General features: G+C 33.6%; 1 protein-coding gene across 1 annotated transcript in view; it reads left to right on the forward strand.

Annotated features, from left to right (window-relative positions):
* LOC109535561 (guanine nucleotide exchange factor for Rab-3A) overlaps positions 1-8,351 on the forward strand; it is a gene marked incomplete at its 3' end in the record, with an annotated part of 70,042 nt that overhangs the window by 1,994 nt on the left and 59,697 nt on the right.

Here is an 8,351-nt window from a genome sequence, read left to right on the forward strand (position 1 = left end):
TCTTTATGGACGACGTTTCAATTAAAGGAAAAAAAATCGTTTTAACCGAAAGTTCACTATACCCGGGTTCATTATAAGCGGACTTTACTGTATTTCATAGCAAAAAGAAAAATGTTTTAAATATTATGAAAAAAAATTGTATTTATTATTTAATGTATATCCACAGTATACAGGATGTCGCAATAAGGATGGTAAGCGACTGTATCTTGGAAAGTATGCAGAGTGATCGGAAAAAAATTTGATAACAAACTTGAAGAAAAGCATTTGCTGGAAATTATTTTTAAATTTCTCAGATGACCACTAGATGGCGTAATTGCAAACGGTATTTTAAAAAGTCGATTTTATACAGAAATTGTCCCTATAAGTGAAACATCTAGTCAGTCAAAAGATCATAAAAAACCGTACTACTTTCCTTATGAACTTTTTTCATAACTTGTCAAATAAAGCGTGGGGGGAGAGTCAAACCGCTTAATTCAAAGAAACCTGTAGTAAAGTTTTTACTATCAATTGAAAGAGCAATAGAAACTCTACAATATGTGATATAAAAACAATCTTCCAATCAAATACATACTTCCATCAAGTTATTTTACACGCATTTACGCATTAAAAAGCACAGGAAAAAATTAACTAAACCGCATATTAAAATAATTCCTGGAATCGATTTATTACTTGAAAATAATAAAGGTTGCCTAATTCAAATAATTAAAGTAAGGTCGAAAATTAATTTTGCGTTCCCGCAGCAGAAAAGTAAGGGCACGTAAAAGTAAATCCTCTTTACTACTAAAACCTGAGACCCTTATTAACTGCTGAAAATATGGTGTTTATTGAACCAGACTAACAAAATTTGTCGAAAATAAATAAAAATATCGTCTATTTCATATAACGGTATTACTTAACTGTATTAGAGTAATTCAAAAAATATGAAATTTTGAAGGCAGCTAAGCCTATAAAGAATCAAATGTTTTTCATTCAAAAAATATATTTCTTAAATATCTGAGTTAAATGTCAAATAAATATTTCTTAAATATACAGGTCATTTTCTGAATCTTTGTATCTGTAACTTTTACATTTTTAAACATAGAGAATCCGTTAAATGGGCAAAATTGGGCAGAATCCGATTGTATAAGAATCTGTCGCGTCAGACCTACATTAAATATTGCAAAAAATGTTACTGTAATATTTGTGTGCTATCGGGGTGCGACTTCACTTGTGGTTGCCGTTTCCGTGATATAGCAGCGCCATAAATATCATATATTAGGTATACACCAAATGCGTATAACAAAAGTGTAAATCATATCATATATTTAGGTATAAATACAAATTATTTTAAGGACCCAAAAAAAATTACAGGTTTGGGTCAATCACGTTTTAAATCAGAGTTTATTTTTACGTTCATCACAGATGTGATTGCGAATTGTTAATTGCTGTGAAAAAAGAGTTAGCGATTTGTTGCTCAACTCTACTTACAACGCACAATATAAATTTCAAAGTTCTTCAATATGTACAGGATGGTCTACTTTACTGAAAACATTTCTAGATGAGTAGGTACATAGGTATTTATTTCAAATCTTTCGGTGACAGAACACTACACTTGAAATTTTCTTTCTACCGGAGCTTCACAAAAAACGTATAGGTATCAAGAAAATTGCCATTTTTAGACTAAATTTTGAGCGGTTTTGCCACACTGTGCAAAATGATTTAAGCTAATGAAAATTGTTTCCGTGGATACCAAGCATGTAGATTAATTCAATTTGGGTCGGTTTAGATTATTTAAGTCGTTTTAGGTTACCTATTAATTGTTATACATTTTTTAAATTTCATTAAAAAAATTACTTCAATTAACACTAACACAACGGAAAAATACGTGGCAACCCCGCACTGCTGAAGTCTGAAAATATGCAAATAGTCATCTGACCATCGACGCGCAGATATTTTTTCTTGTGGATTCTAACACGTTTTTAGTTCTGCGGTTGTTGCTGAAATTCATGCTAATTACATCGTTAGTGATTTAAACAATTAGTTCCCGCAGTAGAGATTCGGATTCTTGGAGGTTTAATAGTCATGGATCTTGTTTGTCTTTGATTGTTTTCTCCTTTTTAAATTAATGAACAGATATATTTAAATGTTGTCTATGACCTTCACTTTAATTACGGTTGTGGAAAATCAGAAAAATATGCAGCATAACATTTTTTCGCCTATAACATTGCATCTGAAACACAAACAAACATTAACCAGAAAAAATTAATTTTAAAAAAACGACTATGGAGCTCGTTGAAGCACCATGCGTTTCGTCCCGGGCATACCCATTGGACTCAGGGGTCAGTAAGGGTTAGGTAGGCCCATGGTAGACCCTAGGTTATACGTCCGATACAGTATTTAGTATTAGAAGTTGTATTTGAACCGAAACGGCGCAGTTGTGGGTGAGATGAGTTGAGATATAGCTGGCATTTCGGCTGGAGCTGCTACTTGAGAATTGGCGCATAGAGTTCGCCACACGACTTTCTCTGAGGTTAGGCGTCGCTATTCGAGCAAGGCCAGGCGGTTAAAAACCAAATATGTGCATAGCGGCAACATAGCCGCGAGACGCGCATGCGCAATCAGCCAGGACTGGCGCGGATGGTTAAGAAAATAATATCTGTCATCGACGCGCTAGATAACCTCAATCAATGGGCGACGTTAGAAAAGATGTTCAGACTTTTGCGAGAAACACAATTATTATACATATTAGCGACACTTGCATTTGGAGTTATGAATTGTTAATAACTAAAGCACAATTTAGCAGCAAATAGCACCAGACAATCTCAGTTTCGGGCGTAAATAAGTAGTTTTGAGAAAGCCAAGTGTTTTATGAACAATCCACGATTTTTTTCTTGTTCGTAAGTCATTTTCAACAAGAAATGCGACTAAAAAAACGAAATTAAGTAGAACGTATTTACCCAAACTAACCCAAACTGCTCCTCTATTGCAAATGAAATCATTCGAAACCTATCAAAAGTCCTCACTTTAAGAACAAGAGTAATTTCGATTTGCGCATATTTGAGGCGCTTATCTAGGTCAACTCCCGCATCGAAAGAATATTCACTGAATAAAAAATTGGATAGAACTTATTTATTCTGTATAGCATACATCCGTTCAGTTTAATTGCCATTTAACTTCAAGTATCATCAAATTGTTGCATAAGACTTTTAGTAGTTGTAGATAGGGATGGTCAGTATTTAACGTAACCGCTAAAATAACTGTGTTCCAGACGTGTAACATAAAATCGCAGTTACACTTTGAAAATTAAGCCGGTTGTTTTTGCACCGTCTCATAAACCCGAAAAAGTAGTTTGCAACAGCACAGAAGCGATGCAGCACCGTCGAGCCATCTATCCAGTTGCAGCAGTTTCAGTAACCATTTTTGCATGTAAAGCGTATTTTTTTATTTAAGCCATCCGATTTCATTATCAGTTTTTTTTTCAGTAGTTACTTATGGCCCATGTTTTGTTTTTGTTTTTAGAATATATTATTTTTATTTTACCCATGCTAAGAATGCTTTTTTTAGTAAACTAAATCATTATTCATCACTATTTTACCATCATCGTCATTGCGAATTTTTAATGAAAATTAAAAAAAAATAACGTTACTTTTGGAACCGCACTTTGGAACCTAATTCCAAAGTGAAACTGCATCGTCAACCTGGGTTGCAACCTGTTCCATAAAAATAACCGTTTAGCACACCTCTAGTTACAGAAGTAACAGAGCTTGAGCTGGCTTATCTAACAGCTTAGGGCATGGCTTATGTTCTGAGTAAAAACAATTATTTACAACTTAAAATGTCTTTTACTGTCTCTACTGTAAGTTTTCATACCCTGAACTATAGAGCAATTGAATACAAATTCAATTACACAGTGCGTTCACAAAGAAAGTAACAGATTTATTTCAAGTTTAGTCTAGAGCTTTAAAGAAAACATTTTTGGAGAACACGCTATGATCGCTTCATTTAGAAATATTTATTATTAGTCTCATGTTAAACAATGTCTAAACGTGATAGTTTTAGTTTTGTGTTCCATACCCTGTATATTAGAAAGGAGTGCTGATCTATAGTACTGAAGAAGTCAAGCCAGTTAAACTTGAATCAAAATTGTTTTTGCTGTAGTGAATATACATTTCGAGATTAAGTGGCCCACGCCGGTCACGATCGTATGAAGTCTTCTTGTTTTTACGTTATCTAGAATCCTATCCGATTAATGAAGACGATAAAATATATACAGATAGTGTGTCTTATCCTACGCAGATTTGTACAATCTCTTTATAAACAGTAAGGTCCCGGTGTTAATCTACTACTAGAATTTGGGTGCGGAAATTGAAGGCATTGTGAATCCAATTGAGCCATAGAACCAAACTACATAAATAAGCAAATTAATTGATTGCCAATACATGATGACTATAATTTTGGGCTCTTTCATATAAGGCTTATTTGACGGAACCTCACTTCTTTCAATATGGGAACTTTTCGTTGAAGACGTCTCTGATAAGCAAATAATATGGTTAAAGGGTTTCTCTTTGCATGAGCAGTGGAATGGAAAGGGAAAGTAACATTGACCTGAATGCTGGCATGTCGGTATGAAAGTAAACCTCATGTTTTTACCGGCTACTGGGCAAAAATGGTAACAGGTATTTTGATTTATTTGATTCAGTCTTAGATAAGCAGAATAACTCATGTCTGTATTTGTAAGTACAGAATATATTGATTTATAAATAAATAAAGCCCTTGTAGTAAAGACATTGAACAACAGCTTAGGAGGACAAGACGGTTAAATGAAATATTTTTTCAAATACATTATTGTTACACGCGATGTAGGGTTCTGCTCTTGAAAATTGTGGTGTGGAAGGTAATTTCGTCCATTTTATAGAAAAATGTATCATAATCCTATCACCCTTGCGATTCCTATGACGTCCATTGGAAAACAATTACAACATTCAGTTATTGTCTGAGAAATATCAAGTTAATGTTTGCAAGTAATTAAACATTATTCTAAAAAAAAGTTTTATTGACAAATAATACTTTATGAATAATATCATACCTTCAAAAGCACACAATTTTTAGGCGTTAATTTATTGAATTCATCAATAACTTGTGAAAAAAAAATTTAGACAACCATACATTTTATATTAGTTTTACATTCCAGGGGTCTAAGATCAGGATGCATGGGGGCCTGCGAAACCGTGAGAGATACGAAGTCGGTTCAATTAAGAAAAGTTGCGCAAGTAGGGGGACATTTAAATTTTTCATATATTTAGAAAAAAGTGGTTTTTCGGATTTTCGTTCTCGATCAGTTTTTAAGTTATTTCAAATCATATCAAAATGCAATAAGCCTTTCTCTTAGCACCTTTTTGAGCTCTACAAGATAGTGTTGATGAAAATTTATTCCAACATTTCGTTTCTTATAAACCATCATCAACTTGTTTTTCATAGGGACCGAAAAAAGAGTACATTAAGTATTAGGTAGCTCTTTTAAAAGCAAATTTAACTATGTATAATACAGTAGCATTTGTACCGCTTCTTGGGGCAAAAAAACCGTTTTTTTATTTACATTTAAGATAGCTTAATAGATACAATTTCAGACGTCTAGCTTTCAACTTCAGGGGCCCGGGACATTTACCATACTTGCTAAAACCATAATAAAACCTTTCAAGAAGAAAAGAAACAAAAATAGTAATCTTAATAATTGTTTCATTATTTTCCAAAAGGTAACCATTATTTTCTAAACACGTACGCTCTTCTAACCGTTGAATCTACAACTCTGGATACTAGACCTACTAGATTGAAAAGTTAGTCTTCAGTGTCAAAATCTTGAACGTAAAGTTGGTTTCCTGTGTAACTCCAAAGGAAGAAGTCGAGTGGGGTCAAGTTTGGCGATCTTGCTGACCAGGAAACGTCACCATAAAAGTTCCAATCCATCCTCCTGGAAACTGTTGAGCAGGTACCTACTCTTGAACTTGTCTGGCCTTCTGCGCAGAAGCTCCGTCTTGTTGAGACCAGCAATTTTGTACATTTTCTAGTGGGGCAGAACATCTAAACTTTTTCTAATTCTAATTAATTTTGAAGTAAGTTAAGGTATCGTTTTGCGGTTAAAGTGTGGTGGTAAATAAAATATTAAATTTTTTCTTTCTTTGCCAGTTTGATTCCCGGCATAATGAGAAACTCGTGAAATTCTGATGCTGATGTGTATTAAATACTTATTGACATAGATGGCTGTCTACACAACAGTTTGTTTGAACTAACAAATGAAAATTTGTTATCGTTTACTAATAAAAATTGGTATAATTTATAAAAAGCTGATTTTTGACGCAAGAACTGGAACAAGTAATACTATTTTATACATCGTTGAATTCAGTGGCATTAAAAGGCTACCTAATCCTTTACATATTTTTTTTCCTTCCATATGAAAAAAAACAAAAGTTGATGATGGTTTTAATGAAACGAAACGTAATAAATTTTTGTAAGAAAAATTTCGTAATAAAAATTTGAAAAGATGCTATGGAAAAGTATTATTTGTTTTTTGACATGATTTGAAATAAGTTCAAAAATGTAAATGAACTGAAATCCGAAAAACGACTTTTTTTCTAAATACACATCTCAAAAATTAAGAGGAATTAACCTTTTTTGTATATTGATGGCTTTGTCGGTGCCATCATATACTACCTTTGCCGGTACGTGTCGTTATCGTGCCGTTTCCGGTCAATGTGAACAATGTGATCATAAGAGTGTTTTGTCGTGTAGTTGCCAGGTCTTTTGGTCTGCCGGTCCGTAGGGTGTCTGATAGAGATGAACTGAAGCGTGATTTCAAAATCACTGTTATGTGATTTTTTTAAAACTGTTCATTTAACCTGTGAATCTAATCTCACTTGTAGTAGTCGATTTTGTGAGATAGCTAGCCTCATAAGCTGATTTGCAATTGTGCGTCACAATTAAAACCAGCTTATGAGGCAGCAGAAACAATTAAAACCCATTGGTAATTCCAATTTTTTAATAAATAACCTTATTTACGTATACAAAAAATTATATTTTATACTTACTTTATACTTATTTTAAACTACAAGCTTATGGAAACCCGTGAATGCAAGCTTTCATTAACGAACAAAATAATTTTATTTGGGTTCATTTTGTCGTCGGGCCACATGTGCAACATATGATCACTACACGGATCTCGCAATAGCAGCGTTAGCAGTGAAAATATAACGTTTTAGATCATAATTTATTGTTACGTTCGTCACATATTGTGATTGCGATTTATTAATCGCTGTGGGAAAATCACAGGTAGTGATTTGTTGCTTAACTCTAGTGTCTGATACTGGTAATCAGCCTTTAAAAGATGACATACTTTGATGTTACGCCCGGTTGAATGGAAAGTCGAGCATTTCGTCGAATAGCTCGTCTGGATGTATCCCAAACTTTGTGAAGGTATATTTGAACATATTTTATTCAGCTAAGGTTTACAACTTCTTACTGCTACTAACTTTGTGAGGATGTTCGGTCCCGCAGCATATATAATATACATATACATTGTACATACCATGTCTCGTGCCCAAGCGAACCGAACAAAACCTTGTTTCTCAACAATATCACGTTACCAGGTTCGGTTACACGTCGACATATTGTGCACAATTTTAGCTAGTCATTTAGTTAAAAGAGGATGTTTTATTTGCAAGAGACTGAATTGATTTTGATATAAGTAAATAGATTGATTGGTGGATATGTCTGCCCATGTCACAATTATTAAAACATTGGCTCATTTCCCGCGTATAAAAACAATGTTCTGAGGCATAAAAATCTAGCGGTTACATATTTGAGCGTCCAAAGTGTTAATTTCACTGTAGGTACTTTTATAAAAAAAAAACAGTTGTAAAAGCTCACCGTTGGAAGATCTGACATTGGTCGTATTTTTGCATGATAAACATCCTGCCAAAAAAAGCCTCAATAATTAATATTTAAAGTTATAATTATGTGAAAAATCATATGCTATGCTAATTTTCTTTTTTTTTATAAGCACCGCATTCCTACCGTCGTAAAAGGGAAATTAACCTTGACTGTCTTGATGAATATTCTATCGCTGCTAACATATGTTTCTTCGGTTCAGATCACGGAACCTTGAATAGTTTTATTTGATTTAAATGCGACCAGAAGTATTCCTTTGCCATTATCATTTAGGAGAAATTGATGTTATAGGAATTTAAATCCTTAGATTTAATTATGTTTAAAGCACATGCCGCTCGATTGTCTGAAGTCCGCATACTTAATCAATTTATTGATTTAAACTCGGGAAATTTACAACACCCACTACATTTACTGTTAGTGTTGCGTCTCTG

Source organism: Dendroctonus ponderosae, unplaced genomic scaffold, assembly GCF_020466585.1.
Source record: "Dendroctonus ponderosae isolate FM_Combo_2020 unplaced genomic scaffold, Dpon_F_20191213v2 Dpon_F_20191213_1, whole genome shotgun sequence".
Taxonomy (NCBI): Eukaryota; Metazoa; Arthropoda; class Insecta; order Coleoptera; family Curculionidae; genus Dendroctonus; species Dendroctonus ponderosae.